Source organism: Ictidomys tridecemlineatus, chromosome X, assembly GCF_052094955.1.
Source record: "Ictidomys tridecemlineatus isolate mIctTri1 chromosome X, mIctTri1.hap1, whole genome shotgun sequence".
Classification (NCBI taxonomy): domain Eukaryota; kingdom Metazoa; phylum Chordata; class Mammalia; order Rodentia; family Sciuridae; genus Ictidomys; species Ictidomys tridecemlineatus.
This window is the reverse complement of record NC_135493.1, coordinates 64,898,018-64,924,795: the sequence shown is the minus strand read 5'-3', so window position 1 is coordinate 64,924,795 and position 26,778 is coordinate 64,898,018. Positions and strand designations below refer to the sequence as shown.

The 26,778-nt window shown below is 34.9% G+C and overlaps 1 long non-coding RNA gene across 1 annotated transcript; it reads right to left on the bottom strand.

Annotated features, from left to right (window-relative positions):
* Positions 1-302: 302 nt before the first annotated feature.
* LOC144371713 (uncharacterized) lies at positions 303-26,778 on the bottom strand. The gene is made up of 4 exons (XR_013431775.1): positions 26,578-26,778; positions 8,452-8,523; positions 3,058-3,095; positions 303-451 (listed from the first exon to the last, which is right to left on the bottom strand). It is a non-coding gene; the product is annotated as an uncharacterized LOC144371713 (long non-coding RNA).

Sequence of the window (26,778 nt, the reverse complement as noted above, 5' to 3'; positions counted from 1 at the left end):
CTGCCTCATCCTCTTAATCACTGTAATTACATGGGATCATAGTGCCACCATGTGCCACATGCCTGGCTAGCATCTTGAATATGTTATCCCACTCCATTCTGACATAAATACTTTTTGCTGAAAAATGTGACTGCAATCTTACGGATGCTTCCTTGTACTTGATGAATAGCTTTTTTTGTGTTACTTTCATGATCCCCTGTCTTTGACTTTAAAGTTTTGTTACAAAAGTGATCCTTTGTTTACAATGAGATTATATCTTAGCCAACACAAATAATTTGAAAAATATAATAAATCAAAATGCATTAAGTAAATGTAAATTTATTTTCACTGAACATCATAGGTTAGCAACACAATACACCAGAGAGAATTGTTATGTATCCTCACGATCATATTACAGACTGGGTGCCACGCCATGGTGCTGCTTTCCATCAGAGTATCATATAACATATCACTAGGAAAAGATAAAAATTCAAAATTCAATGTATAATTTTGATCTCATATATATTGCCTTTCCGATATTATAAAGATAAAAAAAAAACAAGTTGAATCATTGTAAGCTGAGGTAAATCTATAATTTGTCTTAATTTTTTTTCTTTGGATTCATTCTAGTCAAAGATTTTGGAGCTTCTTAAATCAGTATGTACTTTTCTTTTTTCAGATTTAGAAGTGTTGGGACAAATTTCTTCAAATAATCTTTCTCTTTCTTCTTCTGATATTACCATAATATGTATTATTGTGCTGGATTTTGTCCCATAAACACCTTATGTTCTTGCAGTTCATAACCTGTCAGCTTGGCTGTAGCTGGTGAGTTTTGTTCCCCAGTGCCACAGAATTTCCAACAACACATGACTGACTAACCAATGGCTTTCACTTTCAGGTCTTGGAGACAGTGTAAACACACACACACACACACACACACACACACACACAAATACAAAACAAAAAGCCAACTTAGGCTCCCTTTGATTTTTTTTCATTCTTTGTTGTCTTTGCTCCTCTGACTCAGTTTATTTATCCATTTCACCATTGATGGACATTTGTGTTATTTTCAATGTTTGGGTCTTACTATTAAAGCTGACATAAATAGTCATTTGCATGCCCTTTTTTGGGAATGTGCTGTCATCTGTTTGCATAAATTCCTAGGAGACGAATGGCTGGTTTTACTCTTTTAACATTTTCACTGGCATTGAATGAGAGTTCCAATTCCTTCACATATATGCTAATATTTTATGGATAGTCTTTTTAATTTTAAACACTCTAATAGATATATAATGGTATCTCATGGAGATTTTAATTTAGATTCACCTAGTGAAGAATAATGTTGAATAACTTTTCATGCATTTGTTTTCCATCATTTATTATTACTGACAAAGCTTTTGTTAAAATTTTATGCCAATATTTTTTCGGTTGTTATTTACTTTTCATAGAATTTCAAGGTGTCTTTTAATATTCTGGTTATAAGTCATTCATCAGTTATGTTTTGCAAGAATTTTATCACAATATTTGGATAGTTATTTCATTATCTTGACAGCATCTATTTAAGATTAGAAGCTTTTAAAAAATTTTGATGAATCTCCATTTAGTATTTTATCACTTATGTGTATCACCATTGTTGTTATATCTAAGAAGTCTTTGTTTAAGAAAACAACAAATATTTTCTATTGTGTTTTCTTCTAAATTTTTGTTTTCATCTTACATATAGCTCTACAATTTTCTTATTAATTTTTTCCATGTTCTTATTGGTGCATATAATTGTAGATAGTGGTGGCATTTTGTTGTTGTATATTCATACATACATGATATAGCTATATAATTTGGACAATATCATTCCCCAGTATTTCCCCTTTTACTCTCCTCCTTTGTATTATTTATATTGTACTGATCTCTTGATTTTCTTGAGATCATCCTGCACCTTTCTTTTCCTTTTTCCTCTCTAGCTTCCATGAGTAAAGGAAAGTATATGACCCTGGACTTTCAAAATTTGACTTATTTTTCTTAACATAATATTCTCAAGATTCATCTAGTTCCATGTAAATGACATAATTTCATTCTTTGTGGCTCAATAAAACTCCATTGTGCCTAGCAGCTCTGGAGACTGAAACAGGAGAATTGCAAGTTCAAAGCCAGCTTCTGCAATGGCAACTCAGTGAGACCTTGTCTCTAAATTAAAAAAAAAAAAAATTACAAAATAGGGCTGGGAATGTGGCTCAGTGGTCAAGGGCCCCTGAGTTCAATCCCCTCCCTCCAAAAAAGAAAAACCAAAAAAACTCTGTTGTGTATATATAGCACATGTTCTTCATCGATTTAACTATTGATGGACACCTAGGCTGCTTCCATAATTTGGCTATTATGAATTGTGTGGTTATAAATATGGGAATCTATATGTCACTATACTGTGCTAATTTTTTAGTATAAATACTAAGGAGTAGAATAGCTACGTATTGTGGTGGTTATATTATTAGTTTTTTTTTAAATTTTAGTTGTAAATGAACACAAAGCCTTTATTTTTATTTATTCATTTTTATGTGGTGCTGAGTATCAAACCGGGTGCTTCACAAGTGCCAGGCAAATGCTCTGCCACTGAGCAACAGCCCCAGCCCATATTCTTAGTTTTTTGTGGAAACTCCATGCTGATTTCCATAGCAGTTAGAACAATTTGCCATCCCATTAACAGTGTCAAAGTGATCCCTTTTGTCCGAAACCTACCCACCATTTATTATTGTTTGTATTCTTGATGGCTGTTATTCTAAATATTGTAAGATGAAATTTCAGTATAGATTTTTTCCCACATTTTTATTGGTGCATTATAGTTATACATATTGATGGGATTTCTTGTTACATATTTGTATGTGCATACAATATAACAATATAATTCGGCCAGTATCACTCCCCAGCACTTCCTTGCTCCCTCTACAACCCCCACCACTTGGTCCCTTTCCTCTACCAATCTCCCTTTGATTTTTATGAGTTCCTATCTACCTTTCTTTTCCTTTGTCCTCTCTAGCTTCCACATATGAGAGAAAACATATAGCCCTTAAGCATCCAAGTTTTACTTACTTTTCGTAACATGATGGTCTCTAGTTCCATCCATTTTCCTGCAAATGACATAATTTTATTTTTATTTATGGCTGAATAAAACTCCATTGTGTATATATACCACATTTTCTTTATCCATTTATTTCTTCATGAAAACCTAGGCTGGTTCCATAGTTTGGTTATTTTTGAATTGTGCTGCTAGAAACATGGGTATGTATGTATCACTGTAGTATGGTGGCTTTAATTCTTCAAGATAAATACCTAGGAGGGGTATAGCTGGATCACAGGGTGGTTCCATGCCTACTCTTTTGAGGAAACTTTATACTTATTTCCATAGTGGTTGTACTAATTTACAGTCCTAGCAACAGTGTAAAAGTGTTCATTTTACTCCATATCGTCTCAGCATTTACTATCATTTGTGATCCCGATGATTGTTATTCTGGGTGGTTGTCAGATGAAATCACACTGTAGTTTGAATTTGCATTTGCCTAATTACAAATTATGTCAAACATATATATATATATATATATGTATATGTATATATATACATAAATACATATTTATGCATATTTATACATTTGCATTTCTTCTTTTGAGAAGTGTCTTTTTAGTTCATTTGCTCATTTATTAATTGGTATTTTATTAATTATTTTCATTTATAATTAATGATTATTAATAATTTTATTAATTATTAATTTATAAATTAATTTTAGGTGCTTTTAAAATTTCTTTGAACATTCTAGATATTAATTCCCTGTCAGAAGAGTAGCTAGCAAAGATTTTCTTCTATTCTGTAGGTTCTGTTTTCACATATTTAATGATTTCCTTTGCTGTACAAAGGCTATCTAATCTGATGCCATCCCATTTATTAACTCTTAACATTATTTTCTGAGCTTTTGGGGAAAATTGATGCCCATGCATATGTTGCTCCTAGGTTTTCTTTATAATTTTTGGTATAATTCCTAGGTCTTTGATCCATTTTGATTTGACTTTGTGCAGGGTGAGAAGTAAGGATTTAGTTTTTTTTTTTTTCATACAGATAAGCAATTTTTCCAGCACCATTTGTTAAAATAATTGTGATTTGTGAAATGCATGTTTTCGGTACCTTTGTTAAGGATCAGATGGCTGTAGATGCATGGGTTTGTCGCTGTGGTTTTCATTCTGTTCCAGTGGTCCATGTGTTTGTTTCTATGCCAGTATCATGCAGATTCTATTGCTATAGCTCTGTAGCATAGTTTGAAATCAGGAATTGTGATGCCTCCAACATTGCTTTTTTGGCTTAGAATTTATTTGGCTATTCTGGGTCTTTATTCTTCCAAATATATTTTAGAGCTTTTTTTTCTATTTCTGTGAAGAATGCCATTGATATTTTGATGGGCATTACATTGACTCTATATATTGCTTTTGGCAGTATGATTATTTTAACAATACTGATTCTGCATATTCATGGACATAGGAGGTCCTTCCATCTCCTTATGTCTTTTTCAATTTATTTCTTCAGTGTTCTATAGTTTTCATTGTAGAGGTCTTTCACCTCCTTGGTTAAATTTATTCTCAGGTATTTTTTGAGGCTGCTAAGAATGGGACTTTTAATTTCTTTTTCAGGGGCTATATTATTGGTATACAGGAAAGCAATTGATTTTTTTTTACTTATTGATTTTGAAATTGCTACTTTGCAGAAATGGTTTATTTCCCCTAGAAGTTTCCAAGTTGAACTTTTGGGATCTTCTAATTGTAGAATTACATCATCTTCAAACAGTGACCATTTGGCTGATTCCTTTTCCATTTTTATCCCTTTTATTTCCTTCTCTTGCCTAAGTGTTCTGGCTAGAATTTCTATTACTATGTTGAATAGGAATGGTGAGAGTGGCATTCTTGTGTTGTTCCAGATTTTAAAAGAAATGCTTTTAGTTTTTCCCTATTTGCTATGATGTTGATTTTGGTATGTAGGTTTTCAAATGTTTAGTTAGGTTCCTTTTATTCCTAGTTTCTTGAGAGTTTTTATTATGTTTGTGTACTGCAGTTTTTGAAGGCTTTATCTACATCTATTGAAATGGATATGTGAATTTTTTCTTTGATTCTCTTTATGTCATGAAATATGTTTATTGTTTTATATATGATAAACCTTTCTTGCATCCTTGATATAAAACCAACTTGGTCATGATATACAATCTTCTAAATATATCATGTACTGTGATTTCATAACATTTTATCAAGAATTTTTATATCTAAGTTTCTGGTCCTTAGTGTTTTTTCTTTTATATGTCCTCATCTAGTTTTGGCAAGAGGATGATACTGGCATCATAGAATGGATTTGGAAGTGTTGCATGTCTTTCTATTTCATGGAGTCATTTGAGGAGCATTAGTATTAGTTCTCCTTTAAAGATGTGGTAGAATTCAGCTGACATTTCCCTTTGTCCTGGGCTTTTCTTTTTTGGAAAGCTTTTTATTATTGCTTTTAACATATTGGAAGTTTTTGGTCTGTTTATGCTTTCTGTGTCCTCCTGATTCAACTTTGGCAAGTCATGTATGTCTGAAGTGGATCAATTTCTTAAAAGTTTTCAAATTTATTAGAGTATAAGTTTTCAATATTTTCTCTAATGAGTCTCTGGATTTTTGTGATGTCTGTGGTGATTTTTCCTTTTTCATCTCTAATTTTATTAATTTGGGTCATATCTATCTCCCTCCCTCCCCCCCTCTCTCTCTTGTATAGGGTATTGAACCCAGGGATGCTTAACCACTTAGCCACATCCTCAGCCCTTTATTGTATTTTATTTAGAGACAGGGTCTTGCTGAGTTGCTTAGGACCTTGCTGAGTTGCTGAGGCTACTCTGAACTCACGATTCTCCTGTCTCAGTCTCCAAGCTGCTGGGATTACAGGCATGCACTAGAGTGCCCAACTCTCTTTTTCTTTTGCTTAGTTTGTTTTTGGCTCATTATTCTTTTTTTTGTCTTTTCTCAGAACTAATTCTTAATTACATGGAAGTTTTTATTGCTCTTTTAAAAATTTTAATCTTATTTATTTTGGCTCTGATCTTAATTATTTTTTTCCTTGTATTGGTTTTGGAATTGCTTTGCTTTTGTTTGTCAAGGGTCTTCAGATGCACCATTACATTGTTTATTTGGGACATTTTTTTGCAGGCACACAGAGCTATAAGTATCCCTCTCAGAACCACCTTTATAGTGTCTCAGAGATTTTGATATTTTGCTTTGCTATTCTAGTTTGATTCTAAGAATTTTTAAATTTCTCCCCTGATTTCTTCTACCATCTTTTTATCATTCAAAAGTTCAGTTTTCAATCTCCATATATTTATATATCATTTCTGTAGAATTCTTTTGGTGTTGATTTGTAATTTTATTCCATTATCATAAGAGAGGATGCAAGGGATTTGACTTTTTGTATTTGCTAAGGTTGGTTTTGTAGTCTTAAATAAAGTCTTATTTTGAAGAATGATGAATGAGCAGCTGAGAGAAAAGTATATAGATGTTGTTGGATGAATATTATAAAGATTTCTGTAAGTCCAGTTGATTTATAATATTTTTAGGTCTTATAAATCTCCACTGAGTTTATTTTTGGATGACCTACCTATCATTGAGAAAGATGTGTTGAAATCACCCAGTGTTATTTCACTGGTGTCCGAGTTCTTAATTTAGATGGTGTTTTATGTTATTAGGTGTACCAATATTTGGGACATAAATATTTACTATCATCATATCTTCTTGTTGAATTGTTTTTCACAAGTATGAAGCAATCTTTTTTTTCTCTTCTGATTAATTTAGGTATGAAGTTTTTTCTTAGATATTAAAGTAGCTACTCCTGTTTGTTTTCAGGCTTTGTTTGCATAGTATATAAATTTCTATATTTTTAGCTTTAGACTGTGACTGCTTTTGCCATTGTGGTGAGTCTCTTGAAAACAATATACAGTTGTAAATTGTTTTTAATCCATTCTGTGAGCATATGCCATTTAATTGGAGAGTTGAGATCATTTATAGTCAATGTTATATAGATATTTATTAATTTCTGCATTTCTGTTTAATTTGGTCCAGCTTCTTATTTTCTTAGGTAGTCTTCAAATGAGATTTGTCTATTTGTGAGTTCTGGTGTTTTTGATTTCTTCTATGTGTAGTATTTCTTTCAGTATTGTATGTAGTGCTGGCTTAGTAGTCATAACTTATTCTTGTTTCAGGTTTTCTTGTAAGGCTTTTATTTCTTCTTTGGTTCTACAGGACAGATTTGCTGGATATAGCAATCTTCATTAGAAGTTATTTTTCTTTCATGCTTTAGAACATACTATTTCAAACCCTCATGGATTTTAGAGATTTTACCAAGAAATTGGAAGTAATTCAGATTTATTTCCCTCTAAAAGTGACCTAACTTTTTATTTTTCTCAAGGCTTCTAAAATTCTGTACTTGTTCTTTATGTTAGGCATTTTATGTATAATGTTGTGTTATTTAGAAGTTCTTTGTTGATCTTGTCTATTTAGAGCTTTGAATGCCTCTTGTACATGGATGCCTGTTTCACTCTCTAATTTTGTAAAATGTTCTATTATTATTTTCCTAAAGAGGTTATCCCTGAAATCAGCCTGCATTTCTCAACCCTCTTCACTTCTGATGATTCTTAAATTTGGTCTCTTAATGTTGTCCCAGAGCTTTTCTGAGCCTACTAACTCATTTTTTCCTTAATATTATCTGAATGCTCAAGAATAGCCTTTTGCCTTCCAGCTCTCAGAGACTGTTTTAGCATGGTTTACTGTATTAGAGAGACTTTAAGTTGAACATTTGATTTGATGTATTTTATCTTTCATTTCCAAGATTCTTGTTTTGGGTCTTTTTTAATATCTCTATCTCCTTATTGAATTTCTTGCTCCTACCCTATACTGACTAATTTATTCCATTGTTTTTCTATGTTCTCTTGTAGTTCATTAATCATTTCTATAGTCATTCTTTTGAATTCTTTATCCCATTTTTATACAATTCAATATCTTTTGATTCAGTTTTTGATGAATTATGAACTTTAGTAGGAGTTGTGTTATCTTGATTTTTAATTATTTCTTGTATTTCTGTGTTGGCTTTTATGCATTTGTTGTGAAGGGTCTCTATTCCACCCTTCTTTGTGGGCCTTTTTAGGGCACAGACTTTTACAGTATCCTAGAGTGCTCTAGATTGAAACCCATACCTATCATATTTGTAGTATCCACAGTTTTTGTGTTAACTCTTCTGTTTTTGCTGTTGGAGTGGATATCTATGAGTGGGACCTGCAGCAGCATCTCCAAGTGTTATTTCAGGTCTGGCCTTTAGTGTGTTTTTTTTTTCTTATATTATTTGTATTGATTCATCTTCGAAGTCTGAGTGTGGTTTATTTGTGTGTGGAGCAAGGTGTGCTGTCTCTTGGCTCAGGTTAGTTCAGAACCTACCCCATGAACTTGTGGTGTCTCTGCAGATTCCCAGAACATCACAGAAAATGGGAAACAAAAGAACAGCAACAACTGAAACAAAATAGAATGATAGAGTCATCAATTGCCAATAAGAAAATCTATAACAGCTATAATCAAAATCTGGCCTGAAAGAGCAGGTGTCAACTATGATGTCCATAATATAATGACTGCAACAACATGAATCATGGGAGTAGAAATTATATAAGTCCAATACTTCTAAAATATGCGATAATAAATTTCATTGAGATAAAAGATAATGTGATAGGAAGTAAAAGAAAGTTTGTAATTTTCAAAATGTGAACAGAGAGTATTCAAAAGAGATGTAGAAAGTGGTGTCTATTAAAAAAATAGAAAAAATACAAAGGCAGAGAGAGTGTATAAGAGAATTTTGCTACTAGGGCAAAAAGAAAGAAGAGAAATAGAAACAAACAAAACAAAACAAAAAAAAACATCAAAAAACCCTGACCATCAAAAGACAAGACAGAAAAATAGCAATTGTAAAGCAATGCCAAAAATGAGAGAAAAAGAAACAAATATATATACATCCATGAACCAATTGGCAGAACAACAATAGCAACAACAAAATGAGAGAGAGAGGGGAGAGAGAGAGAGAGAGAGAGAGAGAGAGAGAGAGAGAGAGAGAGAGAGAGAGAGAGAGAGAGAGAGAGAGAAGACTCTTGATGAAAAAGGAAAGAATTATCTCCACTGAGATGGTCAGAACAGTTCATAAGGATGGATTGCCATTGCCTATCTCCTATTGTTCTTCTTTTTTGTTTCTTCTGGAGCTAAGCACTGGGACGAAGAGAGAGAGACAGAGAGAATGAATGAATATATATATATATATATATATATATATATATATATATATATATATATGAGTGACAGATAGATATTGAGAGAGAGAACACAAATGGTAGCTGTTAACTTCTTCCATTTTTGTGTTTCTCACGGCCTAAATTCTATTTGGTTTAAATAGCTCTAAGATTCCTTTATCCTGAGTATATTATAGGATGGAATGTGAAGTACTATGCATTGGAGTTTTGTCTGGAGAATTCAGATCAGTGCACTCCTCCCAGGGAGCTGTTGCAGTAAAGTTCTAAGGGGATTTCTTTTGGTTGGGACTTAGATCTAATCAGGGTTTAGGGACTTTTCTGGGTGATGTTTGCTCTGGAAAGTTTAGATCAACACATCTACAGGGCCAGGCAGATGCTGATTTCTGTTAGGAGTCTGAATTTCATGAGTATCCCAAGAATTCTATTCAGGGAGCAGGGTAGTTAGCCCTCTACATGTCTCACATATTCTGTTGCCCATGCATATGGAATTCCCTGGCTTAGTCCCTTAGTATATTCAAACTTGCCTTTTGAGTTTTCCAACCTTCTGGCTAAATTTTTTAGCCTCCAGATTTAAAGAAAAAGTGAGATGTACCCTTTTCTGTATTTCTGACTTTATTCCCCTTGAATATAATTATCTCTGTGCCTATTTCACTTGTGTTCATCTTGGTACACATGATGAGCATCTAGGCCACATGGCAGACACTTGCTGGGGCAGTAGGTCAATGTTTGGTATGATCTACCAGGGTTTCGCAGTAGAAAGATGCACATGAACTCTTCAAGATCACTCCTGCCTCAGATCCCTGTTTGCCAGTTGAGAAACCCAGAGCACATTTTAGATGCCAGTTTGCTGTTCAGCCTCTGAATCAGCTAAGTTCAGGGTGATTTTCTGATGTACATGTTTTTCTGTGCCAAATTTATCTGTTGTGTTAATCCCTCTGTATTATTCCTCTGTAGTGAACAAGCATTACTGCCACTGCTGCCAGATCAGCTCCAATGTATTCTTGCTTGCTTTTTGTTTAATGCATTCGAATGTTTCAGTCTCTAAGAAACTCTGACTGACTGAGATTGAATTTCAGTGAATTCCCTTTTTTATAGTCCTCACTGAAAAGCAGTACTTTTGCTATTTGAATGCAGAGTCACAGAGAAGCTGGAAATACAAACTTCCTCTAATTTGCTTAGGTGTATGATTTATTTTGACTTTTATTGTAAATATGATTAAAAATGAATATGGTTTGAGGCAAGTGTTTAACTTTGTTTGCTTATTTCTTTATGTTTGCAAGTGAATGTCCCTTTCTGGTCCTTGTTGAAAAGATTATTCTTTTCCCATTGCATTGCTTTTGCACCTTTGCCAAGAATAAATCATTCAATATAATGAAGGAAGGGGCTTGAGAGGGAGGTAGGAAAGGAAGACATTTGGAAGTACAGGGAAATGACATCCATCAAATTATTCTGTCTATGTACAAAATATACCACAATAAATCCCACTTATACAATGATAATAAACTAATTAAAATAATAATATTATTACAAAAGAAATTGGTAGATTAAAAAAGGTGTGGCGGGGGGAGAGATAGAGGAGGAAAACAGAAGGTACTGGGGAAAGAGTTTGAGGAAATTATTTTATGTGCGTGCACAAATATGGCATAATGAAACCTACTATTATGTATAATTATAATGCACAAATAAAAATCAGTTGTCCATATAGTTTCAAGTTTATTTATAAGCTCTGTATTATCCTGCATTTATCTGTCTATTTTTTGCCAGTCATACAGGTAAATAACGCATCTTGAGATTATACAGTTTTAGTCCGCCAACAGTTTTCTTTATTTTCAAACATGTTTGTGACTATTTTAAATCTTTTGATTTTCCCTGTGTGTTTTCATTGTTTTGCTTAGAACAAATAATTCGAAAAATATTCTTTTAATATTTTTTATATATTTTTTAATATTTATTTTTTTTTAGTAATCGGTGGACACAATATCTTTGTTTGTATGTGGTGCTAAGGATCCAACCCGGGCCGCACGCATGCCAGGCGAGCACATTACTGCTTGAGCCACATCCCCAGCCCTCATTTCAATCTTGATGACTTTTTTTTTCATTTATCATTCTATTTTCATTTGTTTTACTTTTCATTTTTTTACTTTTCTATTGGTTTTGAACAGTAATTTCATACCTGTTTATTATTTTCACACAAAATATAAAGAAAAACACATTGGCATTCTAAAAACACATGGTATTCAACCTCACATCTTTGCAAAATTTAATGTTTCTGTTTTCCCTAATTGTTTGAAAATGCACACAACTATGTAGCCTTTCATATCCTTTAATAGAAAAAAAATTAAAGAATTATGACATTCTCTGGAAACCCAAATGTTATGCTACTCTCCATTGTTTATAAAGACTACCTATACATGGAGATTTACAACTTTGGGACTTTATGAATTCCTTTAATGACAGGGAATGCATCCTAATGACTGTGTGGTGTGTGTTCTGGTCATGTTTGATATGATTTGACAGTTGAATTCATTGTATAATGATTTTATTTTCTTATTATTAGAACATTTTAACTTTTCCTTATTAAACTTACTCATCAACACATATAATATTACAGTATTACACAAGGAAACAACCCTGAAAATAGATGAGGATAAGGAACTGAGTAGGAAAATTGTGTCTATGTCTCTAAAAAGACCATTGCCTCTGACTTTTCTTTTGTTATTTTTTTTATTTGTTATATATGACAGAAGAATGTATTACAATTCATATTGATTTTTATTAAATAGCTGAAGTAAGCTGCCAAATGCCTTTCAACTAAAAGATTCCCATGGGCTTCACCAAAATGCTTGTCTCCTAAATAATAATAATTTTGCCTAGTTTGTAGCCATATTCTTATAATGTTTTCCTTAGGGGGGTGGTGAAAATCAGTACCATCTAATTCCATGGCAGACTTGGAGAAATTGATGACTTTTATTTCTTTTCTTTCTCTTCTTCTTTCTCCTTCCTTTCTTTGTTCCATTCCTTCTTGCTCTTCCCTGTTTACACTAATCAGAGCTTCTAGTATAATATTAAAGAGCAGTGATCAGAAAGGAAAAGGTATCTTTGGCTTTTCATAAATCTTACAGGGTAATTTTTTAGTCTCTCACCACTAAGTTTAGTGTTTGGGGCAGGTTAAACTCCTTGTCAGGTTAACTCATAATAAATCTTATGAGTTCTGGTTTTCTGAGAGTTTTGGGGGACCAGATGTTGGATTTGGTCAATTGATTTTTATACTTCTATTTAAATTATCTTTTTCCTTTTTTATTTTTGCCATATGATTAATTATATGGTGCACCCCTCTTTGGGGGTTTTAATTTTTATTTATTCCAATTAACTGTAAGAAATAAAATATATATATTTTAATGCAGTATAAATATACATATATAAATTAAAACTGAAATAAACTATATGACTGAATTCATGGGTATATTTAATATTTTATTTCACTTAAATTGATTAATATTGACCTACTCAATGGTCATAGTCCATGGTTTTTTAACTACCTAAAAGTGTTTTGGCAGGACAGGTATTATTTATCTTTTAAATCTCTGATATAATTCATCTTTAAAGACTAAGTTTTCTTTGTAAGCCACAAATCAATTTCCCTAGTAGATACAGGGCTACTCAGGATATGTCATCTGAGTGAGATTTGGTCATTTATGGTCTTCAAGAAATTTTTATGTTTTGTTGACAAATTTATTGTCATAAAGTTAATAGTAATACACTATTTTTAAATGTTAACTTTTTAGTTTTTTAGGTGGACACAATATATTTTATTTTTATGTGGTTCTGAGGATCAAACCCAGTGCCTCATGCATGCCAGGTGAGCGCTCTACCACTTGAGCCACAACCCCAACTCCATTAATACACTAGTATTTTTTAACATCTGTATTATCATTAAATTTTGTTGTTTTTCTTTTTCTTGATATTGACAAATTTTGTCTTCTCTGTTTGTTTCCTGGTCACTATGTCTGTAATTTTGGATTTACCTAATTCTTGCAGTTCTGTCAGTTTTTATTTATGTATTTCAAAGCTCTATGATTAGTTGTGCCGAAGTCTGGCTTGGCACAAATCAGGAGCCACTTGTCAAAAAGAAACTAACTTTATTTTTAGAACTACAAACGCCAAACAAAACAGCTCCAGGGAAAAACCCTCAGAGCCCAACTGCCACCACCGGCTTCCACAAGCCTCTCTCCCCCACACCAGCCTCTCAACCTCCCACAATCCTCCTCCTCTTGAGGCCGATTGGCTGGGTTGCGTGGGCAGAGCCAAAGAAGTCACCCAATGAGCAGCTCCGTGGAGGAGCCAATCAGCTAGATGTTGCTGGGGCAGCTGTGAGCCAATCATCAGCTGGCAGTCTGAAGGGCAGGGAAACAGCCCAATGAACATCACCGCAGAGGAGCCAATCAGCTAGATGTTGCTGGGGCAGTCTGAAGCTTGCTGGCAGCTGGAAGTTTGCTGGGGCCCCTTTGGCTGTGGCTCTCAACATCTCCCCCTCTCTGTTTAAACAACAAGCATGTGGCTTATGGACCGTGCCTGCCTTAGGTTGTCCAATACATATGGTCCTTACCCGTCTTCGGATGAGCTGACCTCAGGGCGTCAGCCTCCTGTCTTAGGTTGGTACCATTGTAATTGGATCTTACCCGTCATTGACTACCGGTCCAGTACAGCCACACCTGTGGAGAGGTCTCAGCGGGGGGGGGGGTGAGGTTCTTTGCCTCACCTCTGTTGACCCCCAAATTTTAGCTGAATGATCATGACAAGCAGAAGGGAGGAAGATATACCAAGTCAATTGACGGCTCCTTTTGGGAAAATTGTACCACCGATGATATCATCAGCAAAAATACCCCAACACTACCACAAGTCGCTGCACCAACAGATAGTTCACAATGCATACAAATGACACATAGTTCTGTAAGCAGTTCAGTGCAAGTTCTGTAAGCAGTTCAGTGATGGCTATTGCAGAAACTGTAGATTAGTTTTATCTTTGTCTTCACCGGCACAGGGATGAAGATAGGAATTCTGGCAATAATGACTAAAGAAAAAATTAGGTAACATTCCAGAAGACACTAAAAGAAAACAATTTTCTTAACAATTTATATTATCTTCATCGGCACTGGGATGAAGATAGAAATTCTGGCAATAATGGCTAAAGAAAAAATTAGGTAACATTCCAGAAGGCACTAAAAGAAAACAATTTTCTTAAAAGAAAACAATTTTCTTAACAATTTATATTATAGTGAAGAGAATTATTAAATATAATGAAAACTAAAGGTGAGAGTAAACAAACAGATCTGTTAACCTCCTTTTTGTTTACATATTAAAACAATTCTTAACAGTTATTTACCCAATTTAAATTAAACCATTTAAATCACGTGAATAAAAAAAAATATTTGGATCCATCTTTTCATGAGCGCTCATCATATATGATATATAGAAATATGTACATTGGACATACGTACATTTAAACATATAACACAAAACACAAGTGTGCACACATAATATAATACATACAACACATAACACAATAGTAAAGGCCTTATAACTTTTTACAGGTAAAATCTCTATTGCAATGTTTAAAAACTCTATAGTCAAAAAAAAATAGAACTGATCAGCAAAACATTAACCTAGGTCTGTATGAGCTCAAAAAAATAAAATAGAACTTCATGATATGGGAAAGGGCAATAATAAAATAGATATTGAAAAAAGCATCCTGGTTCTGTCGCAGATGTAAGGATAGCCAAATTGGAGTTTTGGATATCAGCTATTATGGATTTGAGCTAAATCATCTTCTTTTTGGTCTGTAGAAATCGCTTTAGTTAATCTCTCTGGAATCCAAATCAGCTGCTGTTCTCCCTGTGGAAACACACAAACAGGCCCCCGACTCCAGACAATCACTGGGTCAGAACCTTGGTTAATCTCTCTGGAATCCAAATCGGCTGCTGTTCTGGGTCAGAACCTTGGTTAATCTCTCTGGAATCCAAATCGGCTGCTGTTCTTCCTGTGGAAACACACAAACAGACCCCCGATTCCAGACAATTACTGGGTCAGGACCTTTCCATTGTCCTGTTAGAATATCTTTCCAAAGTACCTTGGGCTTATGTACATTTTTTGGACACATATGCCTTTCTGCAGCACTAAGTCCTGATGAATCCAAATTTAAAAAGTTTAGAGTAAAAAGAGTTATTTTAAGTTTATCTTTGGGGAATATATACCCCTTCCCAATTCCGTCTTTTTGCTTTAATAAGTACATTTTAATAGTTTGATGAGCTCTTTCAACTATGCCTTGACCCTGTGGATTGTATGGGATTCCTGTTATATGAGTAATGCCAAATGATGAGCAAAATTGTTTAAAAGAAGTAGACGTATAACCAGGGGCATTATCTGTTTTTAACTGTTTTGGAATGCCCACAGTGGCAAAATTTTGTAAGCAATGAGCTATAACATCTTTAGTTTTTTCACCGGCATGAAGGGAGCCCATCAAAAATCCAGAAGAAGTATCAACTGTAACATGCAAATATTTTAATTTTCCAAATTCTGGCAAGTGTGTGACGTCCATCTGCCAAATATGGTTAGGCATCAATCCTCTAGGATTGACTCCAAGATTAACTTGTGGTAAAAAGGTCACACAATTTTGACATTGTTTTATTATTTGTCTAGCTTGTTCCTTAGTTATTTTAAAACGCTTTTGTAAAGTATTAGCATTGACATGGAATCTTTCATGAAAATTTATAGCTTCTTCTAGTATAGAGAAAATATGTATGTCACGTGTAGTTTTATCTGCTAAATCATTGCCCAAACTAAGGGCTCCAGGCAATCCTGTATGTGCCCTGATATGTCCTATAAAGAATGGATCTTTTCTGTCCCAGATTAAACTTTGTATAGTGGAAAACAAAGAGAAAACAGTAGAAGAAGGGGAAATTCTACCAGCATCTTCAAGGGATACTATAGCATTAACTATATACTGGCTATCAGAAAATAAATTAAATACAGAATCTTTAAACATCACAAAAGTTTGTAATACTGCATTAAGCTCTACCTTTTGAGCTGATTGTTTGGGTACTAAAAATGTAAAAGCTTGATCAGGTGTAACTATTGCTGCTGTACCATTATTTGACCCATCAGTGAATATATTTGGAGCATTCATGATAGGTGTTTTTCTTGTCATTTTTGGAAAAATTACAGGATGCAATGACCAAAAAGACAATAAAGGATTAGATGGTAAGTGGTTATCAAATGAAACATTAGATTTGCACATTATTATTGCCCAAGTATTTAACTCATTAGCTAATTCATCAATTTGATTCATAGTATATGGAGTAATAATTTTATGGGGAGAAATTCCAAACACTGCCTTTGCTGTTTTTATTCCTTTGAGTATTAATTGTCCTACAGCCTCAGGATACCTAGTAAGAATAGTGTTAGGAGAATAAGATAAATGTATCCATAATAATGGACCTTCTTGCCAAAATACTCCTGTAGGAATATATTTTGTTGGTAGTACAATAAATAATAAAGGCAAACTTATATCAATTCTATCCAAATGCATATTTTCCATATATGTTTCAATGATTTTTAATGCCTTTCTTGCTTCAGGCGTTAACATTCGGGGTGAATTTGGATCTGATGGACCTTTTAGGATATCAAATAAAGGTCCCAATTCTCCTGTTGGAATACCTAGATAAGGCCTTATCCAATTTATGTCTCCTAATAACTTTTGAAAGTCATTAAGTGATTTGAGTTGATCTACTCGTATTTGAATTTTTGGTGGACGGACCATGGTTGAGGATAATAGAACTCCTAAATAATTAATTGGAAAATTTAATTGCACTTTATCTATTGCTATCTCTAGATTATAATTTTTTAATAAGTTTGTAAGTGTGGCATAACATTCTAGCAATGTGTTTTTAGCTTTGTGTGCCAATAACACATCATCCATATAGTGAAATATTTGTAGTTCAGGATTTTGATTTCTAAGTGGCTGGATTACTTTGTTAACATAAATTTGACACATAGTTGGGCTGTTAGCCATCCCTTGAGGGAGTACTTTCCATTCATATCTCTGATCAGGACCTTCATGATTTAGTGCAGGGATAGTAAATGCAAAACGTGGACTATCCTCAGGATGAATTGGAATTGAAAAAAAACAATCTTTAATATCTATAACTAAAACATACCAAGTTTTTGGCAAAGCAGACAATTGAGGAATCCCCGATTGAGCAGGTCCCATAATGACCATTTCATTGTTAATGGCTCTTAAATCTTGCAGTAATCTCCATTTACCAGATTTCTTTTTGATGACAAAAATGGGAGTATTATGGGGAGATACAGAAGGTTGTATATGTCCTTCCGCTAATTGTTGTTTGACCAGATCATGGGCTACTTGTGTCTTTTCTTTAGTCAAGGGCCACTGAGGAACCCATACTGGTCTTTCTGATTTCCATGTAATTTTTATTGTCTCAGTGGCCCTTTGTGAAAATCCAACCCATGTCTGTCTGTTCCTTGATCTATTTGTATTGGTGCTGCTATACATTGTTCTTGTCTTTCTAATCTTTTTCCTTTCCTAAAACCTTGTCTAGCCATAATAGTGGGTGCATTTTGATTGATATTATTTGTTAATGTCAAACCTAATTGATCTAAGACATCTCGTCCCCATAAATTTACGGGAAGATAATCCAATACATATGGCTGTATAGTTCCTTCACATCCTTCAGGATCCTTCCAATCTAATAGCATTGCACTTCTATCGGGATTAGTCGCCACTCCTAGGCCTCGAAGCGATTGAGTGGCTTGTTGTAATGGCCAATGTTTTGGCCATTCTTGACGAGAGATGATGCTAAGATCTGCACCTGTATCCAGTAGCCCATTAAATTCATGTCCTTGAATATTTAGTTTTAGCATGGGTCGAGAATCTAAATTTAAAGAAAGCATAGCCCAATCTACACCTGTGGAGCCTAATCTCTTGGAACCTCTTTCTACAACATGACTGGAAAATTTATCATGTAGGCTTGGTATTATTAGTAACTGTGCTATTCTATCTCCTGGTGAAATTACTGATATACCCTTTGGAGAACTGGCTATAATTTTTATTTCACCTTCATAATTGGAATCAATTACCCCAGGACTTATCAAAAGTCCTTTTAGAGTAGAAGAGCTGCGTCCCAATAATAAGCCTACTGTTCCTTTGGGAAGAGGTCCTTTTACCCCTGTGGGAATGATTTGAACTCCCATCTCTGGAGTTAGTACTGATTTGGTGGAGGCGCAGATGTCCAACCCTGCGCTCCCTCTGGTTTGTCTGATGAGGGATCTGATGTGCTGGGCACTACCCTGATGGGGTTGCTGGGGTTGCTGGGTTCCTCCAGTGCTCCGTATATTTGTGGTTTGGGGCCCCGGAGCATTGGGGCCCCCTGTCCATTTTTTGGCAACGGAGCCTGATGCCTTTGTCCACGATATTGTGGATAAACACCTTGTCCTTGTTCGTTTTTTGATAATGGAGTACCCTCTATGGCGGTTTGAGGACGGTATTCATTAGCCCAATATAATGGAGTACCCTCTATGGTGGTTTGAGAACGGCATTCATTAGCCCAATGTCTCCCTCTACGGCATCGTGGGCAAATACCCGGTATTCTACTTGTTTGATACCTAGTTTTGTTAAACCCTCCTCCTATGGGGCAATTCCTTTTAAAATGTCCTGTTTGTTGACAATTGTAGCATGTTCTTGGCCTGGCATCTAAAGCCTGTTTTACTGCAGCTGCCACAATTTGCCCTTGTTCATTAATGTCTCTGGCATCCAAAACCTGTTTTACTGCAGCTGCCACAATTTGCCCTTGTTCATTAATGTCTCTGGCATCTAAAGCCTGTTTTACTGCAGCTGCCACAATTTGCCCTTGTTCATTAATGTCTCTGGCATCTAAAGCTTGTTTTACTGCAGCTGCCACAATTTGCCCTTGTTCATTAATGTCTCTACATAATTTAATATATGTGTTTAAATCTTCCTGTTTCCATGGTCTAATGATATCTCTACACCAACGATTCGCTTGGTCATAAGCCAGTTGTTTTATAAATGGCATTGCTTGTTCTGTATTCCCAAAAACTCTGGTAGCTGTTTGAATAAGCCTATCTACAAATTCAGCGTAAGGTTCATTAGCTCCTTGTATTATCTTAGATAATTGACCTTGTAAACCTCCAGGTTCTTGTAAAGACTTCCATGCCCTAACTGCATCTACAGCAATTTGTAAATATACACCAGGATCATATGCAAGTTGTTGCTGCCGATCCTCATAAGGTCCCTTTCCTAACAACATATCTAGATTTCTCTGAGGATAACCAGCTGCTGCATTTCGACTAGCCGTCTCCTTGCAAAATTCCTCATTGGCAACCTTCCATAACAGGTATTGTCCTCCATTTAGCACAGCTTTACACAAACTAGCCCAATCTGCTGGCGTCATGCTTAAGTTGGTAATGGATTCGACCAAGCTTACAGTGAAGGGTGCTTGAGGACCATAGGTTGCTACAGCCTCTTTTAGCTCCTTCACTGATTTGAAATTTAAACCCTGGTAAGTTCGCTGCCCTCCTACCTCAAATACAGGGCATACTTGAGATCCTGTCTCAGGATCCAAACTATCAACTGCGGGGGTTGGGAGTCTCTTAGCATATGGAGGTGGTGCTGTTGATTGGACACTTATGCCCTCTGGTGATAGAGTGCTGTTAGTAGCAGTCTCCTGTAGAGGTGGCGCTGTTGGTTGAACACTTATGCCCTCTGGTGATAGAATGCTATTAGTAGCAGTCTCCTGTAGAGGCGGTGCTGTTGGTGGGACACTTACGCTCTCTAATAAAAGGGTCTTATTAGCAGTCTCCTGTTTTAAATTTTCCCCTGATAGATTTTTCTGCTCTAAACTTCCTTCCTCTGTCTCACTATCTCGAAAGACCTTCTCTTTTACTTGAATCTTTTCCTCTTTCTGACTAGCTCGAGCTTTTACTTGAATCTTTTCCTCTGTCTGACTAACTTGAGAGACTTCCTCTTCTACTTGAATCAATATGTCTTCTTCTTCCTCTACCTCTGTCTGAACTGAAGGCTTTGGACTAAGCAAACTAGATACCAACGTCCACAATGACAATGTGCCAACTGGCAGAGTCCCTGGGTTGTTCTTTTCTATTCTTTTTAAATCTTCACCGTGATGGTTCCATTGTGATATATCTAACAGCTCCTCCTTAAAAAGCCATGGGCTATATTCTTGTATTACATCAACGTATGCCCTGACTGCTCTTGATTTTACTGGGAAGCTTCCTTCCTCTAACAATTTACTTAACACTCTTTCGGTTTGTTTTTTACTAATTGCTGATCCCGTATTTCTACTATAATACAACCCAACAAGATGACGCCAAACAAAACCGAGACAGAATCCAATAAAAAGGGAACCACACAAAATCATTATAACAGCCTTTCTATCCTCCTGACATATGCATCCGTCCTTTCTCCCTATCTGTTCCTCAAACGCAAATAGTTTTTCCTCAGATGTGAGTGGTTTTTCTTCCCTCTTACTCATCTCCAGGGACAGGAAAGTTAAAACAAAAACGAAGCAAAACAAAAGAGGAGACTTAGAATGGCTCCCCATCCTCTCGCCCTGCCCTCAGGGGCGAGCAGTTTACTTACCCTCAGTTGCTCCCCGTGCGAGCCACCAAATGCCGAAGTCTGGCTTGGCACAAATCAGGAGCCACTTGTCAAAAAGAAACTAACTTTATTTTTAGAACTACAAACGCCAAACAAAACAGCTCCAGGGAAAAACCCTCAGAGCCCAACTGCCACCACCGGCTTCCACAAGCCTCTCTCCCCCACACCAGCCTCTCAACCTCCCACAATCCTCCTCCTCTTGAGGCCGATTGGCTGGGTTGCGTGGGCAGAGCCAAAGAAGTCCCCCAATGAGCAGCTCCGTGGAGGAGCCAATCAGCTAGATGTTGCTGGGGCAGCTGTGAGCCAATCATCAGCTGGCAGTCTGAAGGGCAGGGAAACAGCCCAATGAACATCACCGCAGAGGAGCCAATCAGCTAGATGTTGCTGGGGCAGTCTGAAGCTTGCTGGCAGCTGGAAGTTTGCTGGGGCCCCTTTGGCTGTGGCTCTCAACAAGTTGTGTACCTATTTAGTATTATTATGTCTTCTTAATTTATTGTTAACTTTATAACTGAGAATTGACCTGATTTATCCCTGGTGATATTCTTTGCTGTGAAATCTACATTGTTTGATATTGAAATATCCACCCAAGTGATTTGAGTTTTTTTAAGTATGATTTGCATGGCATATCATGTCCCATTTTTAACTTATGTGTGTTTTTATACTTAAGTTGCATTTCTTTAATGCATAGTATCACTACATCTTGCTTTTTATCCAATCTGACAATGTCTAACTTTTGATTTGAATATTTGAACCAGAGACCTTTAAGGTGATCATGGACATAGCTAGGATTAAATCTGTTTGCTATTTTTCTTTTTTTCAAATATTTATAGTTTTTAGTTGTGGTTGGACACAATACATTTATTTTATTTATTTATTTTCATGTGGTGCTAAGGATTGAACCCAGGGCCTCACCCGTGCTAGGTAGGCACTCTACCGCTGAGCCACAACCCCAGCCCCTATTTGCTATTTTTCTATTTGTCCAATTTTTGTCTCTTTTTTCCTCTTTTATTCCTCCTTTTACATTGAATAACTTTATTACATTTTATCTCCTTGCTGCATTTTTTAATTTTAGTGGTTAATTTAAATTCTATAACATACACCTTTACCTAAATCAGAGTATATCTTCAATTTATATTTAAAATTTTAGTAAGGAGCAAGCAACAAGTTTCAGAGGTCTAATATATATAATGGTGACTATAATTAACAGCAACATAATACATACATGAAAATGTTAAGAGTATAGATTTTAAATGTTCTCACTACAAAAAGATGATATGTTAGGTACTACATAATTAAATAATTAAATACTTTGATTTAACCATTCCACAATGTGAATTGAAACCTCATATTCTATGATATATATATATATATATATATATATATATATATATATATATATATATATGTATGTATGTATTTGTATTCCAAGCACAAAAGAAGGAGTCAAAAGGGGCCATGCAAATCAAGAAAATAATTTCATTAATGCAAGCACAAAAAAATAAAATAATTAGGAGTTAAATGCTTTAGTATTTTGATTAAATTATGACCTCCAATGGTCCATTATGATTAAAAGTTTGGTTCAGAGGGTAACACTGACAGGAGGTGAGCCCCAATTGAGAGATTCATATGTCACTGGCAATGTGAGGTAGTTCAACTGAGTGAGTTCTTTTGGGAGGAATGTTATAAAAGGAGGAAGCCTGAAATGAAATGCATTTTGATGTCATGTATAAGTAATTAGAACAAATAAAAATAAATTTAAAAAGGAGAAAGCCTGTAGTAACCCATAGTCTTTTCCTCTGTTCCTGATTGAGATGTGAGTGCTCCCTCTGACACCCACTCCTGCCATTGCCATTCTGCCATTTGCTATAAAGTCTTAACCAAAACTGAGCTAATGAAGGTGCCATACCTCTGAACCTCCAAAACTGTGCTAAATGAACATTATATTTTTACAAAGTTAATTGCTTCTGGTATTTTGTTTTAGTAATGCAAAACTGAGTAATATATATGTGAAAACAGATGTAGGTTTGAAAATTTTAAATAGGCTTTTTATAATTTCAATGAATATCTGAGTAGACATTTGAGATTCAAAGAAATTTGACATAGTTTTTAATTTTGTAGGACTACACAGTACATTATATGACACCTAGTATTTATGAGACTCACCTACTCAATGCTAGCAATACTCCAGTCATCATGACAACAAGGACACCACTCTTATTGCTTTCTAAAACAATTTCTGGATGCTCATTTGTCCCACTGAGACAAAAGCTTCTTCATCTTATGAGGCTGTATACACTGCCACTTGAACAAAATTAGGGTTTTGTTAGCAAGAAAAAGGCAGGATAGCTCTTAGGGAGGCCACAAACAATGTCTGATAAAAACTGGGTTTTGATCATTTATCCTTTTTCTCACATTACTTATATTTTGTACCCATTCCAGGGAAATCAAACATATTCCCCAAATCATATTTATCAATATGTGATTTTGATGCTAGACAAAACAAAATGTATTCATTTCAAACTTTTAACTGGGTTCATTGGATGTTGTTGCTTATTTGATGAGTAACATTTATTATGTAAATCTACATCTCATGTTGCTTCTTCTACCTTAAAACAATAAACCTAATATACTTATGAATTTTTGCTAGCAATAAGTCTGATTTTATGTAAAATCAGAGGAACAACTCTTAGATATTGGCATTAGCATTCTTAGGGGAGGCATGAAGTTAAGTAACATAAATTGTAGCTTATTTTAATTCTGTTAGATAATTTAGGCTTTTCTGACTTATTTGTAATTGAAGATTTTTGTATTCATTATCTTTTTATGTTCTGCTATCATAGTGCTCATACTATAGCAGAGGAGATATAAAATCTTGCTATATTATAGATTACCATTGCACTGTAAAATTATAGAGGTAACTTGAGTGTTGAGACCATCGTGGGCTCATTTGAGAGTTTGCTCAGCTATACAATGTGAGATAAGACTTTATGGGATGAAAGAACTATCCAACTTGCTGAACTAGCCCTGAAAAGGCCACTTGATCAGTTATTTTATGGAACTAAAAAGGAATTGGAAAATTTTGAGTCTATTACTTAAGAAATTCTCATTACCAGAAACTATAGTATTCTATGCAGAGTAATAAGGATTCCTACAACTAATCTTATTTAGAATTCAGTTTCCTTTTGACAGTACAGTAGACAACCAAAATCAATCTATACAAAGCAGGACTTCCTGATGGGAGGTATAAGGGTTTGTGAGGGAAAAAATATGTTGGAAACAATATTCAGATTGGAGGTATACAGTATACCAAAGTTTTCAATGTGCCTTTCTTACAGAAAGACAAGATGCACTAGGCAGAGTAATCAGACAAAAAACTAGTGGGAGAGATCACATAGATTCCAGCCCATAGGCATGCTTAAATAAAAGGGGGCTTCAGCTTATGCTCAAACTTTGCCTTATCTTGTTCTTTTTATTCATTGATTTTAATTTGCATCTTTGGCTTGACTTTTGGGTTTGAAAACATTTCTTAGTAATGTTATTTGATTTGCCATTCTAGACAGCGCCGTCTTTAATAATAGTCCTACTCCTACTGCATTGCTCTCTCTTAACCCATTAATAAATTTCTTCCTACTTTTATGAAATTCCTGTATACTCAGAGGGGTATGTGGACATTAAAAACTTTGATACCAGAGTTCAGAAGGGTAAATCTAGTAGAAAAGGAGTGCCTAAGAAAAAAGAAGTTGAAGCAAGGTTATAAAATTTTTGGTCTGAGTTAGTTAGCATAATCTAAGTTCTACTGGATGATGAAATAAAGTTTACAAAGTAATTTCTTGCCATTGTGTTGCTCTGGGGATTAGGATGGAGCCAGATTCATGGTGGGAAGGCAAAAGTAGATAGAGCAAGACAAAAGCAAACAGGTCTTTCTAGCTCAAGTTCAACATTTTATATATTTTTTCAAGTTTTATTTGAGGTTATAGTTGACAAATAAAAATTTAGTATATTTAAGATATACAACATACTGTTTTTATGTTTTCCCTGTGAAAAGACTACCACAGTAAAGCTAATTAATATTTCCCTCACCTTGCGTATTTTTTTTTTTTTTGCTGTGTGTATGTGTGCTGAGAATACATAAGATCCACTCTCTTAAAAATTTCAAGTAGACAATTCAGTATTAATAACTATGGTCACCATTTGGATCTTCAGAATTTATTCATCTTAAATTTCCCCACCTTTCCCTGGTAGCTGCCCTTCTATTCTATTTCAATAAGTTTGACTTCTTTAGATTGCACATATACATAAGATCATACAGAATGTGTTTTAGTATTTTTCCTTCTTTCTTTTTGATATTATGGGTTGAGCACAACTATGTTTTAGTACTGAACTACATTCCCAGCCTTTTATGTAGTATTTTCAGACAGGGACTTCCTAACTTGCTTAGGATCTCTTTATGTTGCTGAGCGTGGCCTCAAACTTGTGATCTTCCTTTCTCATCCTTCTGAGTTGCTGGGATTATACATGACTGCCACAGCACCCCAAAAATATCCAGTGTTTTGAACAATATTTATTGAAGAGACTCTGCTGTAATTTTTGTGTATTTTTGGTGCCTTTGTTGAAGGTAAGGTGACTCTGCATGCATTGAATAACTTTCTGGGCTTTCTCTTCTGTTCTGTTGGTATATGTGCATATTCCTATATTAGTGTCATTTTTGTTGATTACTCTCAAGGCTATCATTTTAAAATGTGTTTTTTAAGTGTTATTTTATTGGCATAAATAATTAGGACAGGTGTTCATTGTTAACATTATTTCTTTTGATTAATTTGTTCGACTAGACAGGCCTCAGCCCAAAATAACACTCTAACCTGAACCACATATTTATTCTCTTTCATAGATCTTGAACTTATGATAAGCAAAATGCAAACTCAGAAAACTTACATTATCTCAATTCAGTGTTTTTCCAATTTCAGATACTAATTTTACTAGTGTCTTGAAATTGCAGAATTAGAAGAATCATTGATTATTATCTAGCTCAACAATTCATCAAATAATCCACAAGATCCTGAGTCTTCTAGGGAGTCCTCAAGGTAAAATTATTATCTTAATAATACTTAGATGTTATTAGTTTTTTTTAAAAACTGATAATACAATAGTTGGTAAAATCATTGACACCTTAGCACAAAGAAAAGCAGCAACACAAAATGTACTAGTAGTCATTGTATTTAACTGTGCCATGCACTTTATAGGGTAAAAATTCAGATTTACTTCATTGATGAAGCAGTAAAGTTGATCAGGTTTAAAAAATATCTCAATCCCATTTAATGGAAAATAGAGGCATAAAGTGCTTCTGTTGCATACCAAATTACTATGGTTATCCCAAGGAAAAGCACTTTTGTGGTTATTTGAGTTGTGAACTGAACTATTCACTTTTTCAAATTTGGGTATTTGGGAGACATTTTCTCAAAACACTAACAGAGGTAGCCTGCTGTTTTAGTCAGCTTTTTAGATGCTGTGACTAAAATTTCTGACCAGAACAATTGTAGAGGAGGAAAAGTTTATTAGAGGGCTCACAGTTTCAGAGGTCTTAGTCCAGAGAAGGCCTGCTCCATTCCTTGGCTGGAGGTGAGGCTGAACATCATGGCAGGAGAAGGTGGCAGAGGGAAGCAGCTCAAATCATGGTGATCAGAAAGCAGAGAGAGAGTCTACGCTCCAGATACAAATATATGCCCAAAGCCATACCCCAATTCCCACCTCCTCCAGCCACAGCCTTCA